The 14,943-nt window shown below is 30.5% G+C and overlaps 1 protein-coding gene and 1 long non-coding RNA gene across 6 annotated transcripts in view; one reads left to right on the top strand and one right to left on the bottom strand.

Annotated features, from left to right (window-relative positions):
- Positions 1–14,943, top strand: part of LOC141447018 (metabotropic glutamate receptor 2-like) — a 531,413-nt gene that overhangs the window by 138,005 nt on the left and 378,465 nt on the right. The gene's annotated exons all lie outside the window — the stretch shown is intronic.
- LOC141447020 (uncharacterized) overlaps positions 11,123–14,943 on the bottom strand; it is a 109,602-nt gene continuing 105,781 nt past the window's right edge. For all 5 annotated transcript variants that reach the window (XR_012454074.1, XR_012454076.1, XR_012454073.1 and 2 more), the window contains one exon: positions 11,123–13,985. This is a non-coding gene — a long non-coding RNA (uncharacterized lncRNA). The remainder of the gene's footprint in view (positions 13,986–14,943) is intronic.

Raw genomic sequence — 14,943 nt, 5'->3', positions numbered from 1 at the left:
AGGAACTGTATGTATGGTTACTCCTTCAAAGAGAAGTAACCAAAGGAACTGTATGTATGGTTACTCCTTCAAAGAGAAGTAACCAAAGGAACTGTATGTATGGTTACTCCTTCAAAGAGAAGTAACCAAAGGAACTGTATGTATGGTTACTCCTTCAAAGAGAAGTAACCAAAGGAACTGTATGTATGGTTACTCCTTCAAAGAGAAGTAACCAAAGGAACTGTATGTATGGTTACTCCTTCAAAGAGAAGTAACCAAAGGAACTGTATGTATGGTTACTCCTTCAAAGAGAAGTAACCAAAGGAACTGTATGTATGGTTACTCCTTCAAAGAGAAGTAACCAAAGGAACTGTATGTATGGTTACTCCTTCAAAGAGAAGTAACCAAAGGAACTGTATGTATGGTTACTCCTTCAAAGAGAAGTAACCAAAGGAACTGTATGTATGGTTACTCCTTCAAAGAGAAGTAACCAAAGGAACTGTATGTATGGTTACTCCTTCAAAGAGAAGTAACCAAAGGAACTGTATGTATGGTTACTCCTTCAAAGAGAAGTAACCAAAGGAACTGTATGTATGGTTACTCCTTCAAAGAGAAGTAACCAAAGGAACTGTATGTATGGTTACTCCTTCAAAAATTTTCCAGTTCTACAAATTAACACACAAAATTCTAACCAAAGGATGAAGGACGAATTGAAAACTTGATTTCAAGTCCAACAAAATTTCATCTACACCTATTTTTACCTATTATTTCATATATGAAAAGAAATTGAACGATTACCACGAACAATCAAAAAGAATATTCATCAGAAAGATCCAACTACTCATCATGAACTCTTTAAACACAAACGAATAAAAATTCTGACTTTTTTTACTCATAATCATCATCAAAGGAAGTAGGATGATTACGATGTCTGACTTAATTTCAGCTACTTCTCATCAACCCGTTAAACACTATGAATACACCACTTCAGGTTCTATCTACATTCAACCTACTAGTTTATCAACGCTTTATCGTATAATATCAAATAAAGAAGTCGATAAAAGCTTCATGGTTACATTACTTACACAATTTCAACTAGAAATCAATTAAACTAATGAGCAAATAGAACGATTATTAAGATATTACAACTCTATCAACATTTCAGCTGCACATACGTCTAACTGTAACCTTTCTAATCGAAAGAAGATGTAAGATTATGCCATAATATTTCACCTACACCTAATTTCCCTAGAAGTAGCAGGAATTACTAATAATTATCCTATAATGCTCCTGCTTTAAAGGAGAAGAACGACTACACCCTCAGATTACCACTTCTTTATTCCTCCAACTCCTAATTAACTCATAATCATACTTAATCCAAGAAGAACATTACGCGGATGGCCTCGCCTACTATATTTTTCATATACATTTAAAATAAACCTAATATTCTTTATAGAAGAAATTCAATTTCTGTTTAATCCAATCCTAAAATAACCTGTAATCTCTTTTATCAAAGAGATAAAAGTAGAATAAATAAGTTTCATGATCACAATTCTATAAAAATTCTTCTACACCTATTCAATCCATTATAATTCTTGTCAGAGTCAAGGGCCCGAAAACACCAACATCTAGTAATTTCATAATCACTCTATTGAAGGTAAAAGACAAATAACATGTCTGAATACAACACCTTCAGTATTTAAGGTCACCAAATTAACCTTGAATCATTCTTACCAAAAAAAAAAACGGAAACCAATTACTTACTTGGAGACCACAACAGCTGCAAACATAACTGGAGATCTTTGTCAACAAACAGCAATAATACAGAACATCTTCACACAAAATTGTGCCCACCTATTTGTGACCTTAACAGCAATCAAATATACTAGGGATGTCGAAATCTATGATTGCTTACTTGCTTATAGCCACGGTCAATTTAAACATACTTTGGCGAATCTTAAACTACAAACCTACTAAACAAACCAACTAAACTTACCGACCCATCGTATTTTTATCCGCTTTAATTTAAAATATTAATTCACTAAAATTCTATTCCTATTGGGTAATAATATTATTATCTGCTTACTTATGTTCACTATACTTTACGGTAATGCTATTTTCAATTGTACTTTGGAGTACTTAATACATGAAAACATAAATATAATCACGTGTAAAACATTTTTGGGAATATGAAAATTAATTTAATTTGGTTGCGTTTCGATAAACAACCTTCAAATTATTTGCATAAAGAAAAGATAAAAATAACTTTATAGATACTGTAAAAATAGAAGAGGTTCGGGTATTGGTTCTGTTAGTCTGCTCAGAGGAGCAGTTTCCCGAGGGCACCACAAGGAAGTAGAGCTTAGATTTCTGTATTCCCCAAAATAAAAACCATTCTTACCTAATTTATAAAAACCCATGTTTCAGCCAGTTTAAAGCAGGCTTAGCAGCAAATATCAATTATGACAAACATTACCTGCAAAGAGTAGAAGGTGGAAAACCAGAAAAGATCGCGATTAAGAAGGAGTTAGTCGCAAAATAATTGTAGGGAAAATGGCATGAATGGCGGAATACAAATTAATTGCGAATGGGAAAAACACATATTTGTTTTTCAATGTACAGAATAGGGGAAAACAAAAACCTATAATACAACTAACTAACTGAAAAACAGCAAAAGACAAAAGGTATAAAGCAATCAACTAAAACAACAACAGAAGAACTGAATCAAAATCTACGAGAACAAACCACAACAAATTTAAATTCAATAAGAGTACTTGAAAATTGATGACTTAATAATTGAAAATTGAAAACATAATATGTACAAAGTATTTAAATAAATTACAAGAAGTTAAATTTCAAAAAAATTTGAGAGTAAAAAAATCATGCAATAAAAGAAAACATGCTTAGTAACATACAGAATTGACTTACTTTGCTGTTGGTTGGGATATTGTAATTAATATATTGCTGTTACATATCCATCGATGTGGTCCTCTGCGTCATCAGGGTAGAGGAATGTGGTAGATCCTGGGACACTTGACACTGATTAAAAAGACGATTTAACGAGCAAAAACACTTTGTAACGCATTACTGTAACGCAATTTTGAAGATACCCGAATCACTTTTCTTTTTCTTTTTTCACTAAACGCACTTTTTCATTGTAAAAATTATTTTTTAAACAAAAAACACTCCCGAACAATCACTCCCGGGGATTTGAACACTCCCGAACTCGGTCCTTTAAAAAAAGAAACAAAAATACAAATGTTAGATAAAAAGAATTTTTATAAAATACAAATAATGTTTTATAATAACTATTTAATAAAACTAATTGATGAAAAAGAAGTTAAAAGAAGGACAGCCAATGCTGGGAGCAGCTGTGATCCAAACAAGAAAACTGAAACTCCAGTAGATCACTGGAAGAAGGTGAAGAATTCTTCCAACAAAAACAAGAACCAGTGGTTCGCCAAATTATGGTGTTCACTGAAAGGTTGCTTAATACTGGCGAAATTTGAGGGTTTTTTTTTAACGATAAACAATAAAACTGTTCTTAAAAACTACTTTGTTATTTAAATAAAAAGAAGTCCTAAAAACCATAGTTAAATGTTGGTGTATTTATCTCATCAATGTTTAGAATTCACATCAGAACACAAAGAAAGGTATTCCAGCATTTAAAGAAGCTCCACAGCATAAAATATTTTGTAACAGCTTCAAAGAACAATTTAATTTTCAAATTTCATTCTAAAACTATTGCAATTATGTAAATTTACTGCTAAAAGTAGAGTGTGAGACGAAAATATAAATGTAGTTGAAATTTCTACACCAATCTGATTAATCTACCTCTGTCAATGAAAAACCAAACCCAATCTTAAAGCTTAATTTTTCATCATCGATTTGAAATGCAAATGAAAGCAATTTCAATTGAAATACTTGTTTTCAATGTGTTTGGTGCCTTAAATTATGCTGGCAACAATTTGGTAGTTTTTAACCATTAAAAATCCATAAAATATTAAAATACCTACTGCTATTTGATCTAAATTTCATTATTTGCTTTTTTTTTAATAAAGTCATTTCAAGTAAATTTGCATAACTATTAAAGTTAACCTTTTATAATTAAATAAAATAAAATTTTTAGTTAAAAGAATGCACCTAAAATGTTGGGTTCATTTTAGATAAATAAACTAATTCTTTAAATACAATTGGTAGATAAATTGAATTCAACCTTGTTCAACATGCTTTTAAACTTAAAATAAATTAGTATTAAATTAGGTTTAATAAGAATCATTTTGTATGAACTTAACTAAATACAATAGGCAAAAAAAGTATTTGCACACCCTGTTATTTCAAGGTTTCATATAAAAAAAAATCGCTTTTTTACCCAAATTACGTTTATTTAACTTCTTAAATCAAGCACTATAAGATGATAAATAAAAATATGCAAAAGAGTCAAATAAATTAAGTATAAAGAACATAATGTTATTTTATACTGCAAAAAAAGTATTTGCACAGCTGTAATTTGGGATCTCTTGACATGTAAATAAAACAAATGCCCTAACAAAAGAGGATTAACGTCACCTTTGGTACTGTCTATACTCCCTTTATTAGATTCATTAGTTTTAATTGTGTTTTCAACTAGTGCATTGAGATGGCTCCAAAATCTAGAAAAATTCCTGTGAGTGTGAAACAGGAAGTGCTTATATTACATCGTGCTGGAAACAGTAATAGAGAAATCGGAAATAAAGTAAATTTATCGTTTTTAACAGTGAGGTATATCATTAAAAGAGGAACAACAGAAAATAAACAGCGAACAGGTCGACCAAGAGCCTTAAATGAACGGGAGAGGAGGAAGGTCGTCAAAGACACGCTGAGGAAACCAACTCACAGCGCTCAAAAACTTGCGCATGACCTGGCGTCTTGTTCAGGAAAGACGGTTACACCTCAAACAATAAGAAACGTCCTTCACAATAAAGGCATACGAGGCAGGCGACCCTTAAAAAAGCCATTTATTAGTGAGGTTAATAGGAAAAAACGTCTTGAGTTCGCCAAAGAATTTGTTAAAAAACCTGTTGAATTTCGGGAAAAAATTATTTTTTTCTGATGGAAGCAAGATTGAGGTTTTTAAACCACAAAATATAATAACAATCTGGAGAAGAAATAAAACTGGTTTGAATACAAAAAATATATTAAAAACTTTTAAGCATGGAGGAGGATATATCTTGGTTTGGGGCTGTATGGCTTACTCTGGGGTGGGTAATTTAGAAGTTATTGAGGGCATAATAACAGCTCGGTCTTATTTGGAGGTGTTGCGAGGCAACTTGAAGGCAAGTGCTGTAAAATTATGTTTGGAGAACGATTTTCATTTCCAGCAGGATAACCATCCAGAACATACGGCCAACATTACAAAAGAATGGCTCCTTTATAATGCCCCAAGAAGATTACTGAACCCACCTCAATCACCAGACCTGAACACAATTGAAAATCTGTGGCATATTTTGGACAGGAAAGTCCGCCAGACCTCTATTACAAGTAAGGAGCACTTAAGACAAGTGTCAGTTAATTCCTGGAACAATTTATCAGATGAGGTGACAAGAAATTTAGTTGAATCAATGCCAAGGCTTTACAAGCCGTAATTGAAGCTAAAGGGATGCACACTAAATATTAAGGACAATGTTATGATTGGTTATGGTCAACCAAATTATTTTTTGAAATGTTTCACTAGGTGTGCAAATACTTTTTTTGCAGTATAAAATAACATTATGTTCTTTATACTTAATTTATTTGACTCTTTTGCATATTTTTATTTATCATCTTATAGTGCTTGATTTAAGAAGTTAAATAAACGTAATTTGGGTAAAAAAGCGAATTTTTTTTTATATGAAAACTTAAAATAACAGGGTGTGCAAATACTTTTTTTGCCTATTGTAAGTGCTTTGCCTGTTCATCTTAATTAGTTCAATATGTAAGTGAACAAATTTAAGTAGTCTAATAGTTTAAAATATTCATACTTATACGTTGTTATTCAAGTTAAAAATCAATTTCTTTTTTAAATGAATACCTACTAGAATTTAAATTAAACCTAAATCGTGTTTAGTGAAAACGAAAAAAACCACAAACAAATATCAGTGTTAAGATGAGTTTACTCATCTTAAGAGGAGATAGTCTGTTTTGGAGACATTACTAGCTTTTTATCTCTCTACTTTGGTTAAATAAAATTATGAAAATCAATACATTAGTTTATCAAAACTCTAAAAAATTTAATAAAAACAGAGGAATACTTTCAATTTTAATTGAGAAAATGGACTTACCTGCTGCAGAGATGTTACCTGGCCAAGATCACGTGAGTAACTGGCCTAATGGCCGTCAAGGTACATGTGGCATTACTTTTGTTTTAATATTTAAAAAATTACCAAACAAAAATGGACTGAAATTTATTTGAATTTCGTTTCAATATTTATATTAAAGAATAGTTTTCTGGTGGATGGATACCATGCGGTACTAAAATAGTTCCAACTGATATAAAAAAAATATCAATTTTGTTATTAGAAAAGTAATAACCTACATTTTTTTAAATTGTATTTTCACAAGAAATCTAAGCTTTTAAGACGAAAATGAACAGCTGATACAACTTTATTTTGGCAATTCTGCCAAATCCACTATAGATTTCATTTATAATTGATTTTTTTTTTTTCTCTCTCTAATATTAACTTTCTTTTATGTTAAAATTGGAGTTGAATTGTATCTTAAGTTTAAGGAGTGCTAGAGAAGGAAGGTCGAGAGATAGGACTCCCCCTACAGCCCCCTGAATTCGCGGCTCCAATCAAAATGATAGAACATTACATGGAAAGTTACTGTACTAATATAAAAGATATTATTGAAACTGTTTTAGAGAAAACCATAGAAAACTAGATAAACTCTGTTTTAATCAATCGAAATCCATCTGAGTAGAAATTACAGTATTATTGTGTTATAGTACATCGTTAAACTGGGTCTATTAATGCAAATTAAGGTGTTAAAATGGAAATTTCTTCACATTTTTTACAAGTGGTTTCTCAAAACATTTCTGTTATTAACTTGACTCCAGATTATTGCCTAAATGCTTATTTGATAAATTTACATAATTTTCATAGAAAGTATCAAGGCACAAAAACAAACTATTTCTAAACTATAAACAAGTGTTTGGTGTATCTATTAGATGAATCATTAATTTCACAATTAGCAATGAAGATGAGGCTACTACATTAGCTTAGGCTTACTTATAGGTAGGTAATCGTAACTCAAAATCTCAAGCAACTCATTTGAGTGGTTTCAGAGGAAATTACTGAAAACATGGTTTTATATTTGGGATTATATACTAATTTAAAAAAGTGTATCTTATGTTAATCTGATTAGGCTTTTTCTCTTGAACAAATCAAATATTTTTCCAAAATAAAAATAGAAATTCTAGCATTCTGTAATCTAATGATACTGGAATTGCTAGAAAATTTTTTATCTTGCTTAATTTTGTCCAATAACAGGTTTAACAAGAAATTAAAGAGTGTTCTTCTATATTCTCTCCTTTAAAACATTCTTAAATGCATACTAAAATAGAGTTGCATCTAACTGTAAGACAATTATTGTTTATACATTTTTTTTTTTTAGCATACGTATATCTCATTGCCATGTAAATGTTCAAAATATTGTGTTTTATTTTTAAAAAAAATAAAACATCATTTATTCAATTGTAGGAATTCGATTAATAGTTGGTACATACATTAAAAACATCGTTTAAGGTTTTTACAAGTGTTTGATAGATCTATTATGTAGATGAATTATTAATTTCACAATTAGCAATGAAGAGTGAATTTTAAGCGTAAATAAATAAAACCTGCAAAAAGTGTCCATTAGCTTAAATTAAAATGTAAATTCTTTCAAGAGGGATTCATTTCTATTGAAGTTATTTTGAGAAGGTTGTGAAGTAATATAAAAGCTCCCTAAAGAAAAACTTGACTGGAAGTTTTTAAAAACTGCTAACGTTAGATTTAAAATTTTCTAGCAATTCCAGTATCATTAGATTACAGAATGCTAGAATATTTATTTTTATTTTAGAAAAATATTTGATTTGTTCAAGAGAAAAAAGCTAAGTCAGATCAATATAAGATACAATTTTTGAAATTAGTATACAATCCCAAATATAAAATCATGTTTTCAGTAATTTTCTCAAAAACCACTCAAATGAGTTGCTTGAGATTTTGAGTTACGATTACCTACCTATAAGTGAGCCTAAGCTAATGTAGTAGCCTCATTGTACGTGGGCTTCCTTAATAAAGTAAATATGCCCAGAGTGTAACTTTCATTATTTCTGAATTATTCAAGAAAACCAGGATATAAGCGAGAAAAGAGTTCAACTCTGTTTGGCTTCAAGTTTCAAGCCCCTACATTACGAAATGTTGGCGAGTAAAACGTAGGAACTGTTTCAAGAGATTGAGCGGATTTACTAGTGTTTGCTAGTGCCAGGCCTTTTAACATAACTTCCATTTTATTTGCTTGGATCATCTTTGATGCTGCGCTTCAAATATGTTTTTTATTTTATTTTATAATACCTACAATAGACTGAATATTATTGTGGATTTGTGACAGTAAAAGTACAGTCAAACCTCTCAATAACGAACACTGGCGGGGGAAATCAAAGTGGCCGCTGTGCTGGAGGTGGCCGTAAGAAGGAGGTTGGCAAGTTTCATAATGAAAAAATATGGTTTTTTTTTCCAAACATCTATTTAAAAATTGTTTATTATTAATTAGATTTAAAAATGTGCATAATTGCATAATTATTTAGCTATATGATATGCATCAAATTTTTCTTAATTATCCAAAACATTTATCAAAAAACTACATATTATTGTCTTATTTAATAATTTTTATAATAATCATCACATTTATTCATATCAATCATGATTTATGGTAAAATTATCATCATACTATAGATATATTCTTAGAAAAATAGAACAAACCTTTCGCCAAGTTGACAATGGCTCGATTTGGTTTTTGCAAAATCTTCCAACACATTTATTTTCTCTTCTACTGAGTTAATCACTTTCGTTTGAGATACATATCGTATTTAAAAACTAATGTGCAACCTCTCGGCCAGGGAACCTGGCCATTCCCCAGATGACTCTTTTGTTTGGAAAGAAAGAATGTATCTGTGAGTGAATTAACTCAATCTTCATCATTTGTACATTTATTTGCTTGATACTAAATCATGAAAATGAATGTGCCTTACAGAGGCAATGATTATAGTCGAGACAGTTGTATGGAGGAGTTAGTTTACAACAATTATTATTTTATTTTTTTTTTCTATAATTTTTCTAAGCCTGACATTGCTATAAAATAATTACCATAAAATAAAACATCAGCTCTACTATTCCACACTGTTTTTAAAATAGAAACATCTAGGCTGGATAAATAGAATTCACAACTGAAGTTATAAATTCATCGTTGAAAGTTTGTTTACCCCTAAGCTCATACTACTAAAATAAATGATACTTGTATGTTACTGTAGGCAATAAAAATTTCGATTAGAATTCATATTTTCAGAGAAACTGTAGAATGTATGTTTGTTTTCCATTGTGAAAATAAAAAAAAAATATATATATATATATACGCACCATGTTTAAATGTGCCAAACAATTTGGAACGCCACATATTCCCATTGTTATCAGGCAGAGATGTGGAAATGAAGAAAAACAAGAACATGTGGACTGCAACATGCCATGCATACACCACATATTTCACATATATCATACTGAATTGTCCCAATTTATTTCACTATATATAATCACACAATATGTGAACTGATGAACTATTTTTTTTTGTTTTTGAAAATTATTTATCTACCAAATGTAAGAAAGAGAAAATTATTTGTTCGCACCAAATGTTCGGAATTGAGTTCTCTTTGAGTTAGAAACAGTACCTTTTTTTATTTAATCGAAAATGGTCACTTGTTAGCAAAATATCCTAAAATAAAAACTTAAAAAATCGCTTAGTTGAAATTTTTCATTTCGACTGTGTTCCACAAGGTTTACTGTGGTTTAATGATGTAAACCTCTCAGTATTTCAATGATGGTTAATGCACTGGATTTCCACGTGGAAAATTCCAGGGTTGAATCCAACTCTTTGCCATTAGACTGTTTTTACCTGGAGTATGAATAGTTTTGTCTGCAATGAGCACACACTTGTCAGGACGCCAGCAGCTCTGAAAATGACTACGGTCACTAATAATATTAGATGATGAGCTGCCTTTAATACAACAAAATGAAAAGAAGAAATACGTCTTTACGAAATGAATTTAATGCTTTCTCTTTTAAGATTCTCTCAAAAACGGTTCTAAAATTTTTCAAATGTAACATTGTGTACCAAGGAAGTTGATGTTTATTTATTTAAGGGCACATCCAGAGATAAGAAGTTGTTTGTTTTACATTGAGAGTTTAATTTTGCTAAAAAGTGAGTTTAAATTGAAGAATATCTGACTTGCGAATTTCCTGTTATTTTTTTAGCAATTTTGTAAGTTTTCCTGAAACATTCTTTTCTCACCACTTACCAGTGTATTTTCCTCAAAAATGGTTCCTTCCATTTTCTTTTAAACTTCATAAAGCTCCCTCATGTAATACTTTCATTTAATTATTTTTCTTGCTTATTGAAAAATGCTTCTTAAGCCAGTTCAGGGGAGAAGTAGGTTAAGCTACTTTCTAAATGTCATTACAGGATTCTAAGGAATTCAATATGTCACCCAATTTCCAGATCCAGAAGAAAATAGGTCGACTGGAAAAAGAGCCTCTTACCTGAATTGATTTAGTCTTTAAATTTTTTTTTTTTTATTCGTTCCAAGTTTCAAACGAAATTTCGTTATATAAATTGGAAAAGGTAAAGAAAGCCATGTGTGTTTGCCTTTATTATTAATATAATTAATGCTGCTACAAATAAATAAATAAATACAGTTTTAGATTGCAATGGATTTCCTTAAATTACAAAACTTGTTTTTATTTCTCTCATTCCTTTTTGAAAGTTCCAAAAACAATGATGAATGGTTTTCGATTATTGTTTTAACCATGAATTGTATTACACTGTGCTAAATATGAAAGATTAATTTTAGGGATCAATTTAAACAATACAAATATTGAAGAAAGAAAAAACTGAAGCTTTATTTACAAATTATATACATGAAACAAGTTTTAGGATGAGGATAAATAACCAAAAAAAAACATGTGAAATATTCGCTATAAACCCCTAGAGAGGCGAAACATATCCATAAACAAGTAAATTTATTCATGGAACAAAAGACTTTTCAGAATAGAATTCGATATTGGATCCTTTTCTTTCTGCCTTTAAAGTATATTCTTCATTATACTCTTCCTCAGTACATTTGGCGAAATTAATGCAAACTTCTATAATAATTTAAATTATTTTGACTTGTAATTATCTAGTAGTAAACAAATGTTTTCCACGTAATATAATTACGGGAAGAACTAAATAGACGATACAAACTTCTCTCTGGAATTCTCAACAAATGATCAAAATTTTTACTAACCAACAAACGACCTAATAGATACTCTGTCTAAAAAATCACATACTTAGGCACATACCTGATATCACTTTGTGATCACAACCACAAAAATTACCAAATTCGTTCCTTAATATTTAAAATTCAGACGAAAGTGATATATTCATCTAAAATGTGGTAATAAAATCATCTAAATTGCAATTTATAAAGTTTCAGATGGAACATTTTTATGTAGTACAAAAAAACTACATATACTTTTCTGGAATAGGTTTTTTTCCTAGTATCCAATTCATTTAATACAAAATACTATAACTTTTCTTTAAATATAATACTTTTATTGAGCTTTTCTGGTTCTCTATGTGCCCTAAGATACAAGATCCCCGATATACCAGGTTCCTAAACCTCTTCTTTCACAGATCCCAAATCACTCTGCTTAGTCAGAAAATCATTCTAGACGATTGAAGCACCGAAAGCCACGTAAATTCCTAAATGAAGGGTCAGGGTATAGTAGAGTAAAATGCTCTGCTTTGGGAATTCCACCACTTGGTGAATTCTATTCTCATGCTATTGTATTATTATGTATCCATGTATCAGCTGCAACAATGCACTAGAGTTGTTAGAAAAATATATACTATGTTAAAGTGAAGTGTCCCTTTTTGATTTTTGTTTTTAGCGCGCGCTTTGTTGTGAATTGTTTACATCTTAGAAGGAAGGTAAAGTGAGGTTAACAAAGCATTGTACATCTTACACGCGTTTAGAGTTAGAAGTTTTACTTGTTTAGTAACAACTTATAGAAATTGACTATAAGAACCGATTTTCTGTTTTAGGAAGGATTTTTGGTTTATTTATTTCTAAAGTTGATATTAATTGCAATTATTATATTATTATTGTGACAAAATAAAGTTTCTGTTATAGGATAAATCGGTTTATAGTTACTTTGCCAAATTAATCCTATTTACAACATTATTTATCATATTTAATGAAATTAATTATTAACTTCTTTATTGGCTTAAAATGTCCCCAAATAATTGAGAAGAAATTTCCTCTAAAATGATAGATTAGAAAGTTTATAACCAAAGCCCATCAAATTTTCTCCATCATTACAAAACTTGTCCTTAATTAATATTAATTATTTCAATTAAATTACCGCAAAGTAATTTAGGAATTTCTTCTTGAAACGACTTTCATCTGGCCATCACGTAAAATATCGTTGAAGATTATTTCATTCATGAGAAGAAAGTAAGAAAGTTTGAAAACAATGAACAAGGTGTACCACAGTAATTTTGGTGAAGAGAATTTTAGATGAGAGAATGAAATTATAGAAGGAAAAGTGCCTGTGATTAAAATGAAAGGTACGAGTATATAGATAGTAAGAGAATTGTTCTAAAACAGTAAGTGGAAATATTTTATGGAATGAGGGAGGAGCACCATTATTAATACTGTATAATTTACATTCAGAGCTAAAGATGGAGGACGTTGGGCAATTAGTGATATGCATGGATACACCTGCGGAGTGCGCCAAGATTACTCAAACGATCTGCGAACGTAGACTCACTAATACCAGTGTGTCTCAGATATTACTCTGGTGGTGAATAAATTACTATACCGGGAGGCAAGGCTCTACTTTCACGTCTATTAGGATTAAACTTGGAAAAAGTTATGAGGTATGAGTTTGTTTATGTGCGCTTGTGTAAGAGAAAGATATTGAAAACTCTGATTTCAAGGTTGAAATCTTCTTCTTTAGTAAAAAACAAAATACAAACTAAAGGTAGTTTTAGCAAGTAATTAGATGAAATTAAATCAGATTAAATTAGAACCTGTTTGCTAGGCATAGTAGCTAAAAAAATATCCTTTTTTATATGGACCAGAGAATACCGACAGTAGTTTTAGTTATTGATATCCAGACCCTGCCCACATCTGTTAATCCAACTCAAAACTAGGCCCAATCTCTGTGTATATATTTTCTGAGCTTATTGTGTGTCAGCTTAAGTTGATATGATCCACCCGCTGTCCACTCGAAATGGTAAATGGACCAATATAAAGGTTTAAAGGGAACTCTTGAGGAAATGTCCTCAGGAACCAGGTCTTCGCCAATGCGAATAATAAGTGGTGTAGCCCTGTGCAGGATGTCCAAAACTATATATTAAAAAAAATGATTCCTCTACCATAATGTTAGGTTGCAACATTGAGTTCATCACAGACCAGGAACATAACTAACTCTAAAGACTATTCTCTGCCACCACTTCGTGATCACAATCACGAAAATTTAGAGGAAAGCGATCTATTTATCTAAAATGAGGTATTAAAATAATCTAAATTACAATTTATGGTATGGAACATTTTATATAGTACAAAAAACAAACTATTATATATATATATTTTAAATTTAAGTCCATGGCGGCATCCAAACTCTTCGCAGTCTCTGCTGCTTCCTTTTGACACTCTTTTTAGCAGCAATCATCTTCAGCTTTCCTAGATACTGCAAAAGAGTGAGAAAAAATTCTATTTAATGTGAAAGTGAAATGTTGAAGTGAAATAATATTTTCGGGTTGGTTGATGTAAATTTCAAAAAATAAAAATGAAAAAGAATATTAAGGATTTATAAAGCATGATTGAGATTGGGTAAAGATATGTTACGAAGATAATTGGAGGCGTTTAGGTGTTCTTTGAACTATACACGTTTGGATCAAATTGGGTTAAAACATTTGGTGAGCTCTAAAGCCTAAATTATCAGTTTGAATAATGTATAGGATGCTTCGGATGATTTTTATTTTACAAAAAAAAATCCAGTGCCTATCTTAAATCACTTCCAGAGACGATTATCGTTGACAGGGGTTCCCGCAAGTGATCACTATTTGCTCACCCAAAACGGACGTAAAATGGAAATTATCTATACAAGGAATTTTTCATGTAGAAACCAGGAGTAGTGGACTGTCTTATTAAAGTATTAGATTAATATAATATTTAAGTAAAAATTACAATATTAATATAAATTGGACATTAAAAGGCAGTTGATTGTTAAAAATAAACATTTTATTATAAAATTTAAAAGTTATTTATTCATAAAATGTATTCTAGAAAATAAATAAAATAAAACCTGATTCGCTACCTCACTATACAATTGCTTTATTAAGATGTTTGTATTAAGATTAAATAAAGATACAAGAATAATTTAGAGGAATTTGAGTAGAAAAAAAGTTTTGATAAACTATGTTATCTGGTACTTGAATATGAGGTTCCTTCAAGAAAGACCGTGAGCTCCAAGGGTACCTAAAAGTGTAAAAGGTCTTGAAAACTCCTGACATGTGTAAGTAATATAGATACCATAGGTTAAATTCCTTGTTTGGAATGTGACTGACAAATAACAGTAGTTACGTTTTCCTTGTTCAGAACAATAATATACAGAGAAGAAGAAAATCCTGTCTGGAATTTACTTT

Source organism: Rhodnius prolixus, unplaced genomic scaffold (genome assembly GCF_049639745.1).
Source record: "Rhodnius prolixus isolate KJV_2025 unplaced genomic scaffold, Rpr scaffold_7, whole genome shotgun sequence".
Classification (NCBI taxonomy): domain Eukaryota; kingdom Metazoa; phylum Arthropoda; class Insecta; order Hemiptera; family Reduviidae; genus Rhodnius; species Rhodnius prolixus.
The sequence above is the reverse complement of the archived record's forward strand: the minus strand, read 5'-3'. Positions and strand labels throughout refer to the sequence as shown.